General features: G+C 42.9%; 1 protein-coding gene and 1 pseudogene across 1 annotated transcript in view; one reads left to right on the forward strand and one right to left on the reverse strand.

Moving 5' to 3' along the window:
- Positions 3,478-5,046, reverse strand: LOC110261995 (annotated as a pseudogene).
- MAPK10 (mitogen-activated protein kinase 10) overlaps positions 5,101-13,084 on the forward strand; it is a 305,758-nt gene continuing 297,774 nt past the window's right edge. The window contains exon 1 of the mRNA XM_021100770.1: positions 5,101-5,304. The gene's annotated coding sequence lies outside the window, so the exon portion shown is untranslated. The remainder of the gene's footprint in view (positions 5,305-13,084) is intronic.

Genomic DNA, 13,084 nt, shown 5'->3' on the forward strand with positions numbered 1-13,084 from the left:
AAAAACGCTCCTTGGAGAAGAAAGTTCAGTTCACTGTTTTCATGTCAACATGAACTATGTAGCTGCCTTTATTTTCTTTTTACTTTTCTTTCACCCTATGAGGTGAATGACAACAATGCTCCAAACAAGGCGCCCAGGCTCTCCCTTCATTTCCGTTGACTAGAGTGCGGGGCGGGATAGAACACCGGCCGAGGCAGCGCCAGCAGTTTGGAGGTGAGTGCTCAGGGATTCACACTTGTCCAGCCTGAGCCTCGAGAACAAACAGCAGGAACTGCTTTTTAGAAGACAGGATGCTGGGTAAATTGATAAAATTAAATATTGTATAATTTGGTAAAGGCCTGCACCTAAATAGTTGGTCATTGTGAAAGGAAGCCCTAATTTATCGTTTTGAATTTAATACATAGCTGTTTTCATGAGTATATTTTGGTAATAATACCCAAGAACAGAAAATCATTGGCAAAATTAAGTGGAATCAGGCCAGAAATGATCTTTTCTTGTTCAAGTAAACCAATTTAGTTCTTTGTTTAAGCTTGAAGGACTTTCTCCCCATCTCGGGCCATTACTGCTACCGCCCAAAAGCCAGCCAAACAAATACGATCTGACCAGCTCCCTCCTTGCCCCTTCCCACCCCAGCTCCAGTCAGAGAATTTGTGTAAAACTCACTGTAGCTGTATGCAAGTCTGATCCAGCTGTTTCTCCAGAGCTTGTCCTCTCTGGAGGACAAGTTCTTGCTCATTCTCTTCTATATCCCTGTTTTTTATCCCTTTGGCTTCATGCCTAGGTTTTTCCTTTCTGTACTTCCTTTTTTTTTTGTCTTTTTGCCATTTCTTGGGCCGCTCCCACGACATATGGAACTTCCCAGGCTAGGGGTCTAATCAGAGCTGTAGCCACCGGCCTACGCCAGAGCCACAGCAACGCGGGATCCGAGCCGCGTCTGCAACCTACACCGCAGCTCACAGCAACACCTGATCCTTAACCCACTGAGCAAGGGCAGGGATCGAACCCGCAACCTCATGGTTCCTAGTCGGATTCGTTAACCACTGCGCCACGACGGGAACTCCTGTACTTCCTTTTAATTGAATAGTCTTTCCCGAGAGCTCACTTCTCTCTATCAAAGTCTTTGGTCAAGTGATGTCCCATATCCACCCCAGACTCCTACCTGCTAGGATGTCCTTAACACATTGCTCTTATATCCCAGTAGGATATGCTAGCCCAGCCTAGATATCAGAGCCACAGGGATCTGTTATTTTATCTGAAAAGCAGGCTCTCAATAGTGCAGACGTAAGCCTTCAAGTTTCAACCTGTGGTATGCTAATTCTACCTGTTGGCAGAGGACTTAAATAGCAGAACCAACCTTTTATGGTAATCTCTACAGTCAGCCAACAAATATTTGCTAAGCAACTACAGTAAGTCAGATATTGCGCTATTGGTAGGGATTCAAGAGCATCAAATAAGACCTTCTCCCTCCCTTCCTAGATTCTGAATAATTTAAGAAAAAAAAGAGCAAGGCAGATGGAAGTGAAAGACCAGCCCGTTGCCCATAGAATAAGCGTGAGGACATGGATTTGTGAGAGAGCCAAGTGGACCGCTCAGCGAAATCTCAGAATTAGAGATACCTGTCCACACGCCCCTGCAGTGCTAGACCAGGATAGACCTTTCTGCCCAGGGAATTAAGTTCTAGAGGTGCAGTGAAAAACACCTTCTTGTAGGCAGGCAGCGGCCAACAAAGAGAATGGTGCAACAGAGAATGCCCAATAGTTCTTCCCAATTTTCACTTCTCTCACATGAAGAGTACGTAAAGGGACAGGAAGATGCGGTAAGTAAGCTTAGGGAAATATATCTTCATGTCCACCAGGAGTGGGGTAACGGAATCCCCTTCTGACTGAATGCACTGTGGATATGGTGGTGCACAGACATGGTCCTTCCCCTCGTGGGGTTTATGATCCAACGGGGGGAGGCAGCTATTAGACATGCAGTTACAAATGATGAAGTGGGATGCAATTCCTTTTGCGCATTGTACTCGGAGCAGAACTTGAGTGATAAATTGCCTGTTTTAAAAATATTTTTTCCTTTACCAGTCATTTTGTCTCTCTTCACCTAGTTAAAGCTGGATAAATACTGTGACCCTAAGGCCTTCTTGTTGTGTGCTTTAGTTTAAATATCCTGTTGCTGTTTATAGTCTTTCCTGCTATTAGACACAACACAACCAATTGTCTCATTTTCCTAAGTTATAATCACTTTGCAGTCTGACATCATGGGGATTATACCCAGGTCATGTTCGTGGAGCGTTTGTGTTCCAGACTTTTTAGGTTCATATTTATAGTCTCTTAATTTAGCCCCTTCAGGAGCTAATCATATTTGTTGTGTGTGGATTTTTATAAGTTTATGTCTCAGATTTGTTTTCCTTATTTAAAAATTTGTGGGTGTTTTATAGAAATTCATAGAAAGCAAATAGATTTTCAGAAATAACTACTCTCTATCAGTTCATAGTAAAGATATATGATTAATTTGTACAGGACCAATGGTTGAATAGTTCATATTATAAAGAAATGGCACGGCATATAGGAAATGTTATCAAAGCAGTGAATTCAAAGATAAAAGACTGCTGAGGTCAAACACAAGATTTTTTTTTTTTTGAAATTTCACGAAGTGTGAGGAAATCCTTCGGAGAGTTTGTACTGGTTCTGCTGCAGAGTCTTGCTTCTTTAGGTTTTAAAATGGTGGATTAGCGATGTTGCTAGAACAATTCCATGATGATGCAGCAGTTTAAGTAGCCAGCAGTTTCTCTGCAGTGGCTCGGAACTGGGGCTGTGGCCCAGGTACTTCCACATATGCCACAGGCCCTAGAACAGTGGTTGCTAGAATGGAAGAAAAAAAAATTAACAGTGATTGGTAGATCAAAGTTAAAATGGTTGAATAACAAGCTGGAATTTGCAGGTTGTTTCCATAGTAGCTAATCAGTAGCTTGGCGCTGTTTCTATTTATTAATTATAGAAATGTTTATGTTCCATTGGAACTTTCTAAATCTAAAATTGAGAAAGATACGTAGTAAAGAAAAAGTGAATGAAGATCAAAGTGTGAGCAATTTTGAGTTTATGTGCTTTAAAATTCCAAATAAATTCTACCATGCCGGTGCTATACCCAAGAGCAGTACATGTATAAGAAAACATTTTAGGTGTAATTATTTAGAAATCTGTTTTTCTTTCTTTCTTTTTTTTTGGCCATAGTGTGCAGTGGCTTGATGTGGGATTTTAGTTCCCAGACCAGGGATTGAACCCCGGGCCACAGAGGTGAGAGCACCAGGTCCTCCACTAGGCCACTAAGGAACTCCCTGTTTTTTAAAAAAATCACAATGATGAGCCATGGAGGGAACTGCTAAAAAAAAAAAAAAAAAAAAATCACAATGAATGTTCAGGGTGTGTGTCTTTTATTTTTTATTTTTTGGCATCCCCCTGCAGCATGCGGAATTTCCAGGGCCAGGAATTGAACCCATGTCCAGCAGGAACTAGAGCCACAGCATTGACAGCACCAGATTCTTAACCTGCTGAACCACCAGGGAACTCTGGAAGTTAACACTTTAGTGTTTTCTTTTAGTGCAGTTGTGCATGACTTAATTTCTTGTCCTGCTCAAACGTTGCAGATGAGTTGTCAGAATCTGTATAAAACATTCATAAATATAAAGTAAGCATTTATTGTTATCTTTTGCATCCAGTCCTTCAGTCAGCAGATCTGTCATTTCCACATTCAAAATATTCTGAATCCAAACATTTTTCTTTTTTCTTTCTTTTTTTTTTTTGGCCTTCCCATATTTATTCTGAGGCAAAGCACTATAAAGAGACAACAACATAAAGAGGACCCATCTCTTGATCTATCCAACTGGGGCTGTGCTGTTTTCAGTGTGATGCAAGCAAGTGACCGCCACACGGCACAAATACGTGTGCCACCTCACGTGCGGAGGCTCCTTTCAGACCCAGATGGGTTCTTCTCCAATGTCTTCTCGTGGAGTTGTACCTGATTTTATTACCAGTTTTCATTTGAATCCATTGGGGGATGGGACGATTCTGCTTTTGCTTCTTGGCCAGGAATCGCTTGATCCTGAAAGTCTTGTCGGAAGACATGGCGAGGAATTAATTCAGTCACGCAGAGGATGGCGAGAAGAGGAGAGAGCCAGCTGTTTTTCTTATCTGCCCCTACGAACCTCATCTAACTCGTGATCAGCTCTTGCCTCCACTAATAATATCCTTATTTGTGTCTCTGTCTCTGCTTTTTCCATCTCGACTGCGGTCTCCGCACTCTTCCTGCTCCCAGAGTGGTTCTTAGGTGTGAACAGGACCTGCTTCCGATTACACAGAATACAGTTCAAAGTCCTTACACGCCTCCTGGCTACCCTTCCTTTTGGCTGCTGCTCTGTCTGATTTCCTACTGCTTTCCCTTCCTTCCTGGCCTCCTTGCTGGTTTTATTTATTTATTTTATTTTATTTTTATTTTTTTTTTAAGTACACCAAGCTCTGTCCTGGCTTCGGGTACTTCTCTCTGCCTTGAATATACAAAGTCCTTTGTTTCAAGGTCTATTTATTCTTCCCCTGCAGTTGTAATGTAGCCTTTTAATGTAGCCGGAACTTCTTGCTATTTTTCAGCTCCTGGTATGTAGCACCTGGCACATAGGAGACATTGAATACAAATTGCTAAAGGACTGAACAGGCTGATGACAAAATCAAAGCTAACATTCTCTATTTTAGAGATGGCCCAGATAAGAGACAGTGAAGGCGCTGTGTAAGGAGGGCTTTCGTGTTCCTCCAATGCTTATAATGTTTAGGTGTCCTGTAGAAACCAGCGAGTGCTCAATAGTCCGCGAGGCTCTGGGACATAATGATGAGAGAAATGATGTCTTTGAGATTGTTGAGAAATGAGAGCAAAGAGATGTGAAGATTAAAAATTAATCAAAGAAGATAAACCAGGCCATTTAATTCTTTACAATTATCACGCACTTTAGTCGTACGTATTTGCTTTTTTGCCTTTCAATTATATGGAAGGTACATTCTGTCATCTCTATTTATGATTGTCTATTTTCTTTTTTTAATTATTTATATTCTTGGTACTTAACCCAACTCTTTGTAATGATATTTAAAATTTTTGAAGGTAAATTTCCTGTATCTTCTTCCTATATTAAATCTATTTGAAGAATAAAATACAATTGAAGAAGGAAATATTTATTATTTTATTCTCTGTTGAAAACAGGCAAGATTCAGGGCACTGCTGTGACATGGGTTCAGTCCTTGGCATGGGAACTTTCACACACTGCAGGTATGATCAAAAAAAAAAAAAGATAATGTTTATTTTGTTTTATTGGGTCATGCTCAGGTCATATTCTTCATGAAATTAATAAGTGTTTTCTTTCCAAAATTAAGAGGCTTCATGGAAAAATGGAAAAATAAAAACCAGGAAGTGAGTTGAGTTTATAAATTATTTATCTGTCTGCTGTCATATGCTGAGTGGAAAAGGAAGGCTTGAAGGGTTAATAAGAGAATAGGTAATGAGTTCTACCCTTGCCTGGGGAACCTTCCTGGGAAGGCAGGGAGATCCTGACAGCCCTTGTTGTCCAGGTCACAGCACAGAGAACCATCAAGAAGCTAATGGATCTGGATCTGCTGCTTGCTGGCTGTGTGGCCTGCAGTAAATGCTCAATACCTCCTAAGAGAGCAGTTTATTGGATGAAGCTTGGACTCTTCCAGTTTTGTACCCAAAGGGAAAGAAAATAAAAGAATAAGGCTTCATGGAAAGGAAGCCTAATGTATCTCTGAGACTGCATTTATTTTATTTAATTCACAATATACGAGTATCTTCTAAGCACTTAAAAATTCTTAATTAAATTCTTATAACAATTTTATGAAGTATGCAGTATCATTATCCTTATTTTACTGATGAGAAAACTGAAGCAAAGCAAGGTTAAGCAGTTTACTCAAGGTCACGCAGCAAGTAAGAAATAGAAGAAGCAGAGATTTGAACCCAGGAAATCTGTCTGGATTCATGCCCTTGACTCTGCTGCTTCCCACATTAACCTAAAACTGAGGTTCTCTGACGTTAGCGAGCAGCAGAATCACCATGACAGAAAGTAGTAAGTCACACTCTCCGATGAAATTTATGGCTTTCTTTTGGTAATAATAATCCAACGACTTTGTCCTGCCGTAGTTGCTGCTTATTTTTATTTTAGTATTTTGCGTGATCTTACTTATTTATGTATTCACTTATTTTCCGCCTTTTTAAACATTTGTTTTTGTGGTAAAATACACACAACATAAAATTTACCATTAATCATTTAAAGTATACAGTTCGTAGTCGTGTTAAGTGTGTATTCACATTCTTGTGCAACCAATCTCCAGAACTTTTCATCTTGCAAAAGTGACACTGTACCCCTTAAACAACTCCTCATCATCTCCTTCCTTTAGACCCTGGCAACCCCCACTGTTCTTTCTGACTCCATGAATGTGAGTGAGCCTAGGCACCTCCTATAAATGGGGTCGTAAGTATTTGCCCTTTTGTGACTGGCTTGTTTCACTCAGCTTAATGTCCTCAAGTTTCATCCGTGTTGTAGGGCATGTGTCAGAATTTCTTTCTCTTGTGAGGCTGAATAATATTCATGATACATCTGTCTACCTGCTATCTATCGATCTATCAATCTGCCACATTTTGTTTATCCATTAATTCCTTGATGGACATGTGTGTTCGTTCTATCTCTTTTGGCTGTCGTGAATAATGCTGCTGTGAGTGTGGGTATATAAATGAGCTTATTTATTTTAAATATTCATTTTATTAATTAGATTAATATGGTCAATAACTACTTTTTATTTCTTTTTAACTTTTCTTATTTAAATTTTTTCTGTAGTTCAAATTACATTTGTTATGGAAACTTTTACATTCTTTTTGGCAAATGCTTTTATTATTATTAGTTTCCCTATTTTTAGCCTGTTTCATCAATTTAACTTAGTTTCATATATAAAATAAGGAAGTGCTAACAGAACAAGAGATTTTCGTGTTTTTCACGAATACGAGGTAAGAGTTGTGTGAATATTTGAGTCAGATTTTATTTCTTGACTCTCTTTTAAATATTTTTTGTTTGTTTAACAGTAAGAACATTCAAATGTGATCCAAAACAAACTTATCATAACAAAAATCACAGACGCATTAACATATGCTGTCACGTTAGCACGCTCATTCATAATTCAGTTATTCATCATATGTTTCTGGAGCTCCAACTAGGTCAGCCTCTGTGCCAGGTCGCAGGTGAATTAGTAGTCATGGTCGATACCCACAGACGGTGTTAGGTCCACAGGTACGACAGCTATGAAAAATAAACAGACATGTAAAATCCCTCACTGCAGACTGTGGTAAGATCTGAGGGGGAAGGATGGGGAATAGTTAGAATAATGAGTGAGAGCTTTATTTAGCAAGTGGTGGGGCTGGCCAGGCAGGGGCTTTCTGAGTAGGTGCCATGTAAACCTGGAGTGAAGAATGAGTGTGTTGGGGGGCAGTGCCAGCTGAGGTCAGTGTGGAAGAGTTGTGCTGCAACTCTGTTGTTTGCCCCTCGAGATCCACTCTCCCCCTTTCTCTGCCTGTCTCTTTGAGCTGAGCTGAATGGACTCCGACAGGTAGTTGGACTTCAGGGGTTCTCACAAGGCAGTGATGTTGATACCAGGGCATATGTGCAGCATGTGAAAATTCTGGGCCATTGATTGAACCTGTGCTGGAGCAGCAAGCTGAGCTACTGTGGCGACGATGCTGGGTCCTTAACCCACTGCACCACAGGGGAACACCATATCTCTCTTTTTTTAAAAACTCAGGGATTTATGAGTCAGTTCCATTAAAGAAATATATTTTCCAACAGCAACAAAAAAATGTGAGTTTCCGTCATGGCTCAGCAGAAACGAATCTGACTAGTATCCATGAGGATGCAGGTTCAATCCCTGGCCTCGCTCAGTAGGTTAAGGATCCGGTGTTGCCGTGAGCTGTGGTGTAGGTCACAGACATGGCTCAGATCTGGTGTTGCTGTGGCTCTGGCAGCTGTAGCTCTGATTTGAGCCCTAGCCTGGGAATTGCCATGTGCCGTGGGTACGGCCCTAAAAGATGCATACACACAAAATATAGAGACCCAGATTTCATGCTGGTAATAACAGTTGTAAAACTGTCATCTGTAATTCAGGACTGAAAATGTCTGCTTCATCAAAAAAGCCACATTGTGTTCCTTGATCACTTTTACTGTAAACAAATGGTGCAACTTTACATCTGCATAATGTATTTGCAATGAATGAAACATCGCTTTACAGATTTTATACACTGGGCTTTATGTGAGATTTTGTCGAGGAAAAGAAAAAAGGGTTTCATTAAGGAAGTTGAGAGCAAGTAGACTAGATGAATGTACTGAGGGTTTGTGCTTGGAAACCCGATAACCGGGAAGGCCTGCGGCTCGGACTAAAGTGGGTACAAGAGCCAGCTTGTCCTTGGTGGTCCTTGCCTAGGACTGGCCTGTTCTCTTTGTTAAAACTGGAGCTACCACACAGTCTGGGGCTAAATTACTCCAAAGTCAGCAGACACCTGTGATACACTGTCTCCAGAGGTGTGTGGATGTGTCAGGGTCATCGCACGACACAGAGGCGTGGCAGTGGCAAAGGGGGAGACTGTATGCCAACACGCAGTGGACCTTGATCAAGCCACATTCTCACGGAAAATAGACCAACAACGACCCCAAAGCTCCCACCCCCAACACGTCCAGTTGTTTTCATGTTTTTGTGCTCCTTTTGAGGTGTTGCAAAATGATGTTTACAGTATGCTGCTGCTGGTGGTAGAATTGTGATCCATGTTGTTAGAGATTTGAGTTTCATTCCTTTCAGACTTTACAGAAGCAGGCTGGGTCTTAGGCACGTTCTTTGGGCTTTAGGATGAACTCCCCGTTCCATAAAATGAGAAATAAGCCATCTGTCTCCTGGTTCCCACTGAACCCCAACTCTCACCGCACAAGTGTAGCACTCTTGTGCCCCCAGCTCTTGCGCTCCAACCGTACTTCGGTCCTTTTCGTTGTCCGAACCCGCCAGCCTGTGCCATGCTACCCTGGGCATGTTTATGTTGGCTCTTTTTTATGGAAAGTTCTTTTAAGCCTACCCTCCCCTGCTGCTTATTCCTGGGAGTCCAGTAGAAGTGACTGTGTTCTCCTTTGTAATTCGTGGAACTGACTTATTTCTGTCCCAGGCTTCTTGAGGGCTGGAGCCATGACGGATTTATAGGGAGCTCTCCTGCGCCCGTTCCCGTCCCAGGTGCAAAGGAGTGCCGAGAGATGTTTAGTGCCTGACGAATATCTTCTTTTTATAAAATTTCCAAGGATGTCAGATCAAATGTGGAAGATTGTTGCACTTAGTCATTGACCAGGTAGTCAGCTGGTCTACCTCCTGGGTGTCAGGCATTGTTCTGAGTTCTGAGGATACGCCAGTCGCAAAACATTGTCCCCATCCTCATACATCTTAGAGGGAAAGACAGAAAATGTAACGTGTCAGGAAGAGGTGACTGGTGTAAAGAAAAGCACAGCCCTGGGGGGAGGGGTAGAGGCGATGTGAGGTGCTGTTTAGACAGGCTCGTCCCCAAGTCCCTCCAGGCGACCTCTCCGTGAGGTCGGCATGGACCAAGGCACAGGTAGCGCGCATATGAAGGAAGAGGATTAGAGAGAAGGAGCGGCAAGTGCAAAGGCTGTGAGGCGGGAGCATCCCGACTTTTCTGAAAAGCAGCAAGGACACCAGTGCTGGCTGGAGGGGCAGAGGCGTGCGGGAGAGGAGGGCAGAGAATCGGGTCAGGGAGGGAGCCCGGAGTCAGAGCCCGGGGCTCACGAGGAGGAATCCGAACTCTGTTCTCAGCGTGGTGGGAAGAGACGGGACATAACTGGCCCCTGGGGTTGTCCTGAGGAGAGCAGACTGCACGGGAGCAGCAAGAGAAACGGGAGGACCGTTTTGTTTTGCTGGGGCTCCTGGAGCAACGCACCGCAAACTGGTGGCTGAAACAAGAGAAGTTTATCACCTCACAGTTCTGGAGGCTAGAAGTCCAGAATCAAGGTGTGACAGGATGGCTTCCTTCTGAGGCTGTTCCAGGCCTCTCTCCTTGCTTGTAGCATCTTCCTTCAATGCACGTCTGCCTGTGTACAAATGCCCCCTTTTTGTAAGGACACCTACTGCTTAATGGATTAGAAGCCCGAGTTTTATTGGATTCAGGACTCATTTTACTCCTGTATGATCTCATCTTTTTTTTTTTTTTTTCCTCCTGGTTTTTAGGGCCACACCCATGGCATGTGGAAATTCCCAGGCTAGAGGGCCGATCGGAGCTGTAGCTGCCAGCTACACCACAGCCACAGCAACGCCAGATCTAAACCGAATCTGTGACCTACACCACAGCTCACAGCAACGCCAGATCCTTAACCCACTGAGCGAGGCCAGGGATTGAACCTGCGTCCTCGTGGATACTAGTCAGATTCATTTCCACTGAACCATGACAGAAACTCCCTGTGTGGCCTCATCTTAACTGCTTACAGCTGCAAACCACCTGGCTGTATTTCCAAATAAGGTCACATTCTAAGGTACTGGGATATTAGGATAAAAACACATCTTTTTTGGGGGACGCAATTCAATCCACGACAGAACTCAGTTCTTCCTACCACCTGAGTGCGAGTTATGTTTGACCAGTAGGACAGGATAAGGCCCCAGATAAAAGGTCGGGGCACAGTGCTTGGCACAGAGAAGACACCTGTTTGCGTTAAACTGTTGTAGAACTGAGGGATTTTTACTTACCTCCACTGTAGTAGAATGATAATAAGTTCACGGATTTCATTACAGAAATTTGTGTGAGGTTCACATAAGGAGGTGAGGGGATACTTAACATTATGGATTGAGAGAGTGTTTTCTACTGGACTGTTATATCTCTTGCAAATTAAATCCAGTTTCTACTGAATTTTTACGTGATTTGTAAGTTGAAGCTCCTTTCTGATTTGTCTCTCCCAAGTTCATTGCCAGAGGCTATTGCAACATCTTGGTATCATTTGTGACAGAGAGTAACTTGGCCCATTTCTGTGTTTAAAGTATTCCTATTTGTGTTATATATATAGCTTTATTTTTTTAGTTTTAATTTTTTTTTTTTTGCTTTTTAGGGCCACACCTGTGACATATGAAGGTTCCCAGGCTAGGGGCTGAATTGTAGCTGAGGCTGCTGGCCTACCCCACAACCACAGCAGCACAGTATCCAAGCCACATCTGCGACCTATACTACATCTCACTGCAGTGCTGGATCCTTAACCCACTGAGCAAGGTCAGGGATCGAACCTGCGTCCTCATGAATGCTAGTCAGATTCGTTAACTGCTGAGCCACGACAGGAACTCCTGTTCTGCATATCTTTAGTTAGTAGTCTCTTCATTTCTCTAGGCTAGTTGCTTCTCTACATTCCTAGAAAATTCCCACAAACTACATCGCTGCCTACAGTGTGTGTGTGTTGGTGTAAAGGAAAACTCGCTCTGTTTTCCTCTGCTCACACCCACAGCTCTTTCATGAGTCACTGGTGTAATTCCGTGACTGTGACCACTGTGGCACTGGTGTCACTTCTGATAATATGTGGATTTTTCCTTCGCACAAGCAATTCCCTGACACTAGCCTGCAATTCAGTTCGATTCTGACACTAACTGGAATTAGCGCAGAGCCTGCTGATTAGGGCTCAGTCAGCCCCCACTTCAGCTCCAGTCACAGGCAGTGCATCTCCAGGTTTTCCACAGCTTCTGTCCAGCTTGGCTGCAAATCAGAGGTTTCCACACCCTCCTCTTTGGACTCAGTTGTTGCTAGGACCAGAACTCAGGGAAACACTCTTGTTCACCGGTAAGTGGAAGCTCTCTGAACTCCATGCTTTGGGGATTTTTATGGAGGCTTCAACACAGCTCTAATTGATCCCTGGCTACCTCTCAAGCCCTTCTCCCCCTCCCAGGGGATGGGGGATGGGGCTGGAAGTTGCAGGCTTCTCATTATGGCTTGATCTTTCTGGTGACTAGCCCACATCCCCAAGCTATGCAGGAGCCCACTAAGAATTTCCTTCCGTATTAGAACAAAAGGTGCTCTTTTGAACAGCCAGGAACTCCAAGGGATTTAGGAGCTCTGTGTCAGGAATGGGGGTCAAAGACCAAAGATTAGAAAAAAAAGATGCTCCTAGTGCTCTCATTACTTAGGAAATAACAAGAATTTTTAGGAGCTCTGTGCCAGGCAGCATGGGAGGCAGGGAGAGAGGCAGAGAACAATATGTATATTTTCTATTATTTCACAGTGTTTATTTCTAAGGCTTCTCTCATCACCCTAGCTAAAAATAATCTCTTTCCCTCAAACTTTCATTGCTTTGTTCTCATTGCTGTAATGAGTTAGCAATTTAAAAACCTTGCTCAATGATTGTTTAACTCCATGTCTAGTAGAACATTGAGGTCCTCGAAAGACCAGAAGAGTATCTGAACAAGTTTTGTCTTTCCCATGTCGAGTAGATATTCAGTGAGTGTTTATTGATTGGACGAATACATGTTTGTGTCCGTACATACGCATTCATTACACCATTGCATTGCATTTCTAGAAGTGATGTTTCAGAGTAAACAGCTCTGTTTGAAAGACCGTGACCAGTATCTTTACTGCATTGCATACGGGCAGTAGGTTTTCGGTTTAAGAACTGTTTGAAGAGATTGAAATTTTGTCTTGTAGATTCACACTTGGCCTAAGACCTTTGTGGGAAAAAAGAGCCATCAACTTCCTCACAGGGGAGCCCCAGGGGTTCCATTAGCTGCTGCTGTTTCTCAGCAGTTCACAGCCATATCATATTTCTAACAAGCTGTGTTACACTTACAGCCTTGAAGGGCTTCTTCTGCCTTCCTATTTGGGGGTTTCCGTGTTCTGCTCACAAGGTTATATTGCCCTGACTGCCAGTTTTTCACATGTACCACGCAAGGCAACAGTAACAATAGGACATGATTGGTGCTCTCATCCTGAGGGTGTGCAAGGACCTTCGCCCTGGAGGCTGCTGCTGTCATAGTTAAGC

Source organism: Sus scrofa, chromosome 8 (assembly GCF_000003025.6).
Source record: "Sus scrofa isolate TJ Tabasco breed Duroc chromosome 8, Sscrofa11.1, whole genome shotgun sequence".
Lineage (NCBI taxonomy): Eukaryota > Metazoa > Chordata > Mammalia > Artiodactyla > Suidae > Sus > Sus scrofa.